Genomic DNA, 9,585 nt, shown 5'->3' with positions numbered 1-9,585 from the left:
AAATAATCTGATAGCTTCAAGTCCTGCTACAGGGGCAAAAGTTTCATCATAGTCAATGCCCTCTTCTTGTCTGAACCCTTGAACCATAAGCCTTGCTTTATTCTCGACAACAATACCCCTTTCATCAGTTTTATTTTTGAAGACCCATTTTGTGCCAATAGGACTTACACCCTCTGGCAATGGTACAAGCTCCCAAACTTGTTGTCTTCTAAACTGTTGGAGCTCCTCTTGCATGGCTTCTACCCAGCTGTTGTCTTTTAGTGCCTCTTGGTACTTGACTGGCTGATGGAGTGATAGAAAACCAGCAAAAAGATAAATGTTTTGAGATTGACTTCTTGTGAGCACCCCTTCATTGATGTTACCAATAATTTGGTCTGGTGGATGAGATTTCAAGAAGATGAGCTCTCCTTGGTATGGAACAATGGCATTGAATGGGTATAGCTGCAGATGTGAATCATCTGAGCTAACCACTGCTGGTGACTTTGATGATCCAACAGTGGTTTCAAAAGGTGGTGGGATAGGTGGTAATGGTGTGGACACATGCTGACTTTGATTCGTTGTTTGAGGACTTTTATCAACAGTGTTTGATGATGTGGTGTTACGCCCCAATTTCCACTTAATTCGACGTATAAAAACAATTAGGAAAATTTTTGAAATTTCGACATGACCTATTCGTTTATCACCATTAACAACCTGTTTTACACACCAAACTTCAACGTTTAACATCCTTGACAAAAACCCAAAACAAACAAAGTCTACATTAGACACGACATGACTTCAACTACCAAGTTTTACCCTACGAAAAAGATGTCAACATACTACATAGACTTAAATACATATGACCACGACTTAACCCATTTCAAAGACTTAATAACGGAAGCGTGAGGCGGGCGTAAACCAAGTGTGCACGTTCCAAGCCGTCCAATCGCCTAAGTCGAGGATTTACCTACATTAAACATCAAACTTTAAAAGTTAGTAAAGGTACTTATTTAGTCCACAATACCAACATGGTAATTGCAATCATCTATATACTTCCATTTCTCATACGCATTCGATTACCCATTTTAGTGAGTATGGCATACAATCTCATAATGAGATTCAAGCATTTCGCATATGACCCGATAACATCGGGTTAATTACTTTCAACTTAAAAATCTCTCGTTCTATCCGTATAACGGATTGAACTTCATGCATACAGTTTTGCTTACGTAACCATGCGTTCTAGACGGATGGTCTCATATCCTTACTCAACCTAGTTACAAGAACCGGTCAATTTGCATAACTTAGCATAATTCTTCTTTGGCATAAACAAGTCCGCAAAGAATTTGCTATTTATTCATTAACACCATAATCACTACGACATAGTATGAACAATATTACAAGAGTTGTCCAATATAAATGTTAATAATTATAAGTAAGTTTTCGTATGTAACGGAACATACCTCGGTCTTGTGATCCTTCCGGCTTCTTAGAATTCGAACCTTCTTCCTTCACACCTAAATCAACATGATCATTCATTCGTTTAGTACCCAAACTTTCATTCCATCATTTTCCAATTTACACACAACTACTCATTCAAGCATTTCATCGAGCACCTAGTAGGCGTTACCTTAATAAAGCATAGTGTACAACATTTAATGCATAACTCACCAATTCATCCTATGTGCCATCAATAATCAATCTAATTCTCATAATTCCTTTAATCTACATCAATTTATCTAGCATTCGGGTACTACAAGCTGAATTACATATCCAATTACATACATTCTCGATTCCTATAATCTCTATATTCATAACAAAATTTTCACCAAGTGGGTTTTTAGAGGCTTTCTTTCAATTAACCAAAATCAACATGATTTCTACTCTAGGGAGTACCCTTAACATATAAACAACACAAATCATATCACAATTTCATGATTGGGTCTAAACCCTAGTTCTACAACTTATCAAATTCAGAAATTCGACTCACCACTTGATTGGGTACGGGTATTTGATCGAGGTTTTACCACATGCAACTGATTCACATCGATTTTCCTTGTTAGTTTGGTGAATTTTTACAAGAACAAAAGGGTAAACCCTTGTTCCTTGCTCCTGCTCGATCCCAAACACGCACAGGATGTGTGTTTTGTGGTTTCCACATAATTAAACCCTTACTAATTATAATTTACATATTACCCCCCCCCCTTTAGTCTTGTTATATTTGTAAACATTAACCTTAAAAACCCCCATGTTAGGTATCATATTACCATTCACCTTAAATTTTATGATATTTATTATTATTTATCGCGTTTTACATTTTTGGGGTGTTACAAGTCTACCCCCCTTAAAAGAGGTTTCGTCCCCGAAACCTGGACATATAAATCTTAACGTGTACATACCAAAAAGGAATGGATAGTGCCTCCTCATTTCATCTTCCGCTTCCCATGTGAGTTCTGACCCCTTTCGGTGTTGCCATTGTACCAACACTTGTCGGACAGCCTTGTTGCGGAGCTTTTTCACCTTGACATCTCTGATGGCTATTGGTCTTTCGACATAATTCAACCCCTCGTCTAACTCAATGTCATCGAGAGGTACTAATGCAGTTTCATCCACAAGGCACTTTCTCAATTGCGACACGTGGAAGGTATTGTGAATTCCGTCTAGAGTAGGCGGTAATTCTAATCGATATGCAACCCTTCCAATTCGAGCCAAGACTTTAAACGGCCCAATATACCGAGGGCCTAATTTACCCCGTTTACGAAAACGGATTATGCCTTTCCATGGCGACACCTTCAACAGAACGAAATCTCCAACTTGAAATTCAATAGGACGCTTTCTCTTGTCTCCATAAGCTTTTTGCCGATCCTGGGCTGCTTTCAAACGAGCCCTAATCAATTCAATCTTTTCATTTGTCATTGCTATTAAATCACTTGGCGCGAGCTCCCTTTGCCCCACTTCACCCCACTTCACCCCAACATACGGGAGTTCTACATTTTCTCCCATATAGTAATTCGTATGGCGCCATTTGAATGCCACTGTGGTAACTATAGTTATAAGAAAATTCCACTAGTGGTAAATGGTCATCCCAATTTCCCCCAAAATCTAAAGCACACGCTCTCAACATATCGATAAGTGTTTGAATGGTTCTTTCTGACTGGCCGTCAGTTTGAGGGTGGTAGGCGGTACTTATGTGCAATCTCGTTCCCACACTCTCGTGAAATCTTTGCCAGTAGCGAGAGGTAAATCTAGTATCACGATCTGAGATGATTGACACGGGCACCCCGTGTCGAGACACGACCTCGTTCATGTAGACTTCCGCCATCTTCTCGGAAGAATAAGCTTCTTTAATGGGTAGAAAGTGGGCGCTTTTCGTATGTCGATCTACGATTACCCATATTGTATCATGCCCCTTTTTCGTTCTTGGAAGCTTGGTTACTAAATCCATCGTTAGTTCTTCCCATTTCCACAACGGTATCCCCAATGGTTGAGATTCTCCGTAGGGCTTTTGGTGTTCCGCCTTCACTTGAGAACACGTTAAGCATTTTGCGACATATTTGGCGATATCGCGTTTCATGCCCGGCCACCAATAATTGGTTTTTAAATCTCGATACATCTTTGTAGCCCCAGGGTGGACCGAATATCGTGACTTATGTGCTTCGTCGAGTAGTGCGGCCTTGACTTCACAAAATCGGGGTATCCAAATTCGGCCGAATCGCGGCTTGAGTCCGGTCGAATTTTCTTCTAGTTTATCGATTACGCCTTTTAACCTTTCTTTCTTTAAGTCTTCTGCTCCAAGCGACTTAATTTGAGATTCACGTATAGTTTCAAGTAATCGTGGCGTAACTATCATCTTCATGGACTTTACACGGAGAGGAGACGGGTACTCTCTTCTGCTTAACGCATCGGCTACCACGTTTGCTTTTCCCGGGTGATAAAGGATATCACAATCATAATCTTTGATAAGTTCCAGCCATCTTCGTTGCCTCATATTCAAATCTTTCTGTTCAAAGAAATACTTGAGGCTCTTATGATCCGAGTAAATCGTACATTTCGCACCGTATAGGTAGTGTCTCCAAATTTTTAAGGCGAACACTACTGCTGCCAATTCCAGATCATGTGTTGGGTAGTTCACCTCGTGAGGCTTTAGTTGCCGCGACGCATATGCAATAACCTTTCCCCTTTGCATCAAAACACAACCTAACCCCTGGTGGGAAGCATCTGAATAAACAACCAAATCTTCAGTTCCATCTGGCAATGTCAGGACCGGAGGACTCGACAATTTCTCCTTCAGTATACGAAAAGCCTCTTCCTGTTCCTTACCCCACACAAACTTTTCTTTCTTTCTCGTCAGTCTGGTTAAAGGTAGAGCTATCTTTGAGAAATCCTGTATGAACCGCCTATAATATCCCGCGAGGCCTAGAAAACTCCTTATCTCAGTCGGCCTTTTTGGGGAAACCCATCTCATTACAGCATAAATCTTTGATGGATCCACTAAAACACCTTCCGCATTGATCACGTGGCCTAGAAACTGCACCTCCCTGAGCCAGAAGGCGCATTTTGGAAATTTTGCGTAAAGTTTCTCCTTGCGGAGAGTTTCGAGTACTTCACGCAAGTGCCTTGCGTGCTCAGCTTTGCTTCGCGAATAAACTAAGATATCATCTATGAACACTATTACTGATTTGTCTAACATGGGTCGGCACACCCGGTTCATAAGATCCATAAATGCGGCCGGCGCGTTCGTCAATCCAAACGACATGACTAGAAATTCATAGTGCCCATAACGGGTTCTAAATGCAGTCTTTGGAATATCCTCTTCCCGCACTCTAACTTGATGGTACCCCGAACGCAGGTCTATCTTGGAGAACCAACTCGCCCCTTGTAATTGATCGAAAAGGTCGTCGATTCTCGGTAAAGGGTAGCGGTTCTTTATGGTCAGTTTGTTTAATTCTCTATAGTCGATGCACATACGCATCGACCCGTCTTTCTTTTTAACAAAAAGGACGGGTGCTCCCCAAGGCGACACACTTGGGCGTATGAAGCCCTTATCTAGAAGATCTTGCAACTGTGTCATTAATTCTCGCATCTCGGCGGGAGCAAGTCTATAGGGAGCCTTCGCAACTGGCTTCGCGCCCGGGTTTAATTCGATGCGAAACTCTATCTCCCTTTCGGGAGGAAGTCCCTGCAATTCTTCCGGAAATACATCCGGAAATTCGTTCACGACCTCAACGTCTTCAAGCTTCAGGAGGGTTTGTCAGGCATCTCCTACATAAGCTAAGTATGCTCTACTCCCGTTAAGTACGTACTTATAAGCTTGGACCAAGGTACACAACTTGGTTTCCACGTTTCTCTCTCCTTGAATACTTAATTGGTTTCCACTTGGAGCCTGGATAAGCATTACCTTATTTTCACAATCAATCTCCGCATGGTGTCGCGCCAACCAATCCATCCCCACAATCATTTTAAATTCCCCCAACACCATAGGTATAAGGTCGATGTCAAATTCTTCATCTTCTATAGTGAATTTACAATTTCTATAAACCACGTGTAACATATAGATCTTACTATCGGCTATTTCTACTTCTAGTGGCATTGGCATTCGTTCTATCCTAAAGGACGGATGTTGTATAATTTCGTTCGAAATAAATGACATAGTAGCTCCGGTATCGAAGAGAACATAAACCGGTATGGAGTTTAGTAAAAAGATACCTGAAATCACATTCGGTTGAGACTTGGCTTCTTCGGAGGTAATTTGGAACATTCTACCCTTGGCCCTAGGACCTTCTTGTTTCTTATCTTCCTTCTTCGACTCTTGCTGGAGTTTCGGGCATTCAGATTTGATGTGCCCTTTTCGAAGCAATTGAAGCAAGTCTTTGGGCTACTCGGGCACTGATAGGACGAGTGTCCCTCCTTTCCACATTTATAACACCCCTTTTTGCCCAACAGACACTCCCCAGTATGGAGCTTTCCACAAGTCTTGCAAGGAGTGATTCCACCTTTCGATTTTTCCTTCCTCCCTTGATCTTGAATCCTCCCCCTTTTTGATGGACTCGAGCTCGTACCTTTCTCACTAGGTCTTTTCTCACCACGTTCTTCTTGCCTTCTTATTTCAATTTCTCTATCCCGTGCTAGATTAATGAGCTCATCAAGGGTTTCACATTTCGAGAGAGTGATGAATTCCCTAAATTCTGCCTTCAGTATCCCGTAAAAGCGATTGATCTTCATTCTTTCGGTTTGCACAAACTCCGTACAAAACTTCATCTTATCCAAGAAAATACTAGATATCTCATTTATCGTTTCGTTTTTCTACCGGAGTCGTAAGAAATCTTCTTGAATCTTGTCGATGGCTGACTGAAGGCAATGGTACTTCATGAAAGGTTCTTTAAATTCTTGCCAAGTCATTGTCTGAAGTTTGTCCTGGCCTATCTCCTTACTATAAGCATCCCACCAGTCTTTCGCTTGAAAAGTGAGTTGTCCCGTAGCGAACATCACTCGATCCTCCTCATCACACCGACTTCGTTTGAACACCGCCTCCATGCTTAAGATCCATCTTTGGCACATTACCGGATCGATTTTACCATCGTAAGTGGTAGGCTTACACGCCATGAAGTCTTTATATGTACATCGTCGATCTTTACCTTTATCATTAGACCCTTCCATTAACTCCTTTAACTCTTCAATCTTACTTGTCATCATAGCGTCTACGATTCCCAAAACTCTACTTTCTACCTCTTGAGCTAACCGTGGGAGGTTAGCTTGCATAACCCCTTCCGCCACCTCCGTGACCCTATTGTTAAAGGCTTCTTGACGGGTCGGGTCATCATCCTCATTGACGTTTCTTGCTTCAGCCATCTACACAAAGTCATGTTTTCGCTTAATACAAATCATAAGCTTCCCGTATATCATTGTTCATTAATTTCATGTTTCTTTCATTCGTAATCTTATATTTATAAATCTTTGCCTACTTTTAAAATTTTTCATCACTCATCCGCATCATTCGATATATTACCTTTGGCTTTTATAATTTCATTCACTCGTAACCACTACCCGTGATTTACATCTACCTTTTAGGCGTTACATGGGTCTTACGTAGCTATAAAGTAGGCTTTCAAACGAATCGGGGACTCGGAATATCAAAATTTACAAAATTGAAAAAGTTTTGGCAAATCAGACCCCCGCTAGCCATCGGCGACGGTCTAGTCCCCCGTCGGCGACGGGTTCAGGAAAGTGGCGTCGGCCACCTTTTACCGTAGGCAGGAACATAAGGCATCGGCAAAAAGCGGGGCGTCGGCGATGGCCTGATGCCCGTCGGCGACGGCCTTCTGTTGGGTGATTTCGCTGCAACTTAGTTTAAGCACTCTTAAGCGCATTTTCGGGTCGATTTTAGCTATACGGTTCCTGAAAATTCCCGTTTCAATTCCCCTCATAACAGAAAAAAATACTTATCTTCATTATCTATATTATAAGCTTACTATGCATACTTACGCTTACCGAAATTTAAAGTTTTACCTCGTTGGCGATCTTGGAACGAGCACACTTTCGAGCGAGCCATGGGTTTGAGTTCAAGCGCTATTACTCTAGCTCGAATCCCTCAAACCTAGGCTCTGATACCAACTTGTTACGCCCCAATTTCCACTTAATTCGACATATAAAAACAATTAGGAAAATTTTTGAAATTTCGACATGACCTATTCGTTTATCACCATTAACAACCTGTTTTACACACCAAACTTCAACGTTTAACATCCTTGACAAAAACCCAAAACAAACAAAGTCTACATTAGACACGACATGACTTCAACTACCAAGTTTTACCCTACGACAAAGATGTCAACATACTACATAGACTTAAATACATATGACCACGACTTAACCCATTTCAAAGACTTAATAACGGAAGCGTGAGGCGGGCGTAAACCAAGTGTGCACGTTCCAAGCCGTCCAATCGCCTAAGTCGAGGATTTACCTACATTAAACATCAAACTTTAAAACGTTAGTAAAGGTACTTATTTAGTCCACAATACCAACATGGTAATTGCAATCATCTATATACTTCCATTTCTCATACGCATTCCATTACCCATTTTAGTGAGTATGGCATACAATCTCATAATGAGATTCAAGCATTTCGCATACGACCCGATAACATCGGGTTAATTACTTTCAACTTAAAAATCTCTCGTTCTATCCGTATAACGGATTGAACTTCATGCATACAGTTTTGCTTACGTAACCATTCGTTCTAGACGGATGGTCTCATATCCTTACTCAACCTAGTTACAAGAACCGGTCAATTTGCATAACTTAGCATAATTCTTCTTTAGCATAAACAAGTCCGCAAAGAATTTGCTATTCATTCATTAACACCATAATCACTATGACATCGTATGAACAATATTACAAGAGTTGTCCAATATAAATGTTAATAATTATAAGTAAGTTTTCGTATGTAACGGAACATACCTCGGTCTTGTGATCCTTCCGGCTTCTTAGAATTCGAACCTTCTTCCTTCACACCTAAATCAACATGATCATTCATTCGTTTAGTACCCAAACTTTCATTCCATCATTTTCCAATTTACACACAACTACTCATTCAAGCATTTCATCGAGCACCTAGTAGGCGTTACCTTAATAAAGCATAGTGTATAACATTTAAAGCATAACTCACCAATTCATCCTATGTGCCATCAATAATCAATCTAATTCTCATAATTCCTTTAATCTACATCAATTTATCTAGCATTTGGGTACTACAAGCTGAATTACATATCCAATTACATAGATTCTCGATTCCTATAATCTCTATATTCATAACAAAATTTTCACCAAGTGGGTTTTTAGAGGCTTTCTTTCAATTAACCAAAATCAACATGATTTCTACTCTAGGGAGTACCCTTAACATATAAACAACACAAATCATATCACAATTTCATGATTGGGTCGAAACCCTAGTTCTACAACTTATCAAATTCAGAAATTCGACTCACCACTTGATTGGGTACGGGTATTTGATCGAGGTTTTACCACATGCAACTGATTCACATCGATTTTCCTTGTTAGTTTGGTGAATTTTTACAAGAACAAAAGGGTAAACCCTTGTTCCTTGCTCCTGCTCGATCCCAAACACGCACAGGATGTGTGTTTTGTGGTTTCCACATAATTAAACCCTTACTAATTATAATTTACATATTACCCCCCTTTAGTCTTGTTATATTTGTAAACATTAACCTTAAAAACCCCCATGTTAGGTATCATATTACCATTCACCTTAAATTTTATAATATTTATTATTATTTATCGCGTTTTACGTTTTTGGGGTGTTACATGTGGAAGCAGGGGTTAAGGGGCTACTTTGGTCAACAACTGTTGAGGTAGCAGTGGTTGAGCTTTGACAGTTGTTTTGTACATCTGCTGCTCTTCCCATTGTGACAGACTTTTGTTGAGGAATGATGATCTCATACCCATAGTCTGGTGATAAATCTCTGATGGACCTGCACTGTCAGTCTTGACAGCAGTATTTTCAAAAGTGAATTTATCAAGATCAAATAATTCTGCAGGATTTGCTGGGATTTTCATTGATGAAAGTTCATTGAGCTTTACATTCAA

General features: G+C 40.4%; 1 long non-coding RNA gene across 3 annotated transcripts; it reads right to left on the bottom strand.

Moving 5' to 3' along the window:
- Positions 1-861: 861 nt before the first annotated feature.
- LOC110891588 lies at positions 862-9,089 on the bottom strand. Of its 3 annotated transcripts, XR_002565408.1 has the most exons (4): positions 8,967-9,089; positions 8,440-8,493; positions 1,443-1,496; positions 862-946 (listed from the first exon to the last, which is right to left on the bottom strand). It is a non-coding gene; the product is annotated as an uncharacterized LOC110891588 (long non-coding RNA). The 3 variants fall into 3 exon arrangements; XR_004874288.1 differs by lacking the exons at positions 8,440-8,493; positions 8,967-9,089 and adding an exon at positions 1,970-2,092; XR_004874287.1 differs by lacking the exons at positions 862-946; positions 1,443-1,496 and adding an exon at positions 7,858-7,942.
- Positions 9,090-9,585: the final 496 nt, after the last annotated feature.

This window comes from Helianthus annuus, chromosome 12 (genome assembly GCF_002127325.2).
Source record: "Helianthus annuus cultivar XRQ/B chromosome 12, HanXRQr2.0-SUNRISE, whole genome shotgun sequence".
Taxonomy (NCBI): domain Eukaryota; kingdom Viridiplantae; phylum Streptophyta; class Magnoliopsida; order Asterales; family Asteraceae; genus Helianthus; species Helianthus annuus.
Note: the sequence above shows the minus strand (reverse complement) of the source record. Positions and strands in the feature narration are given on the sequence as shown.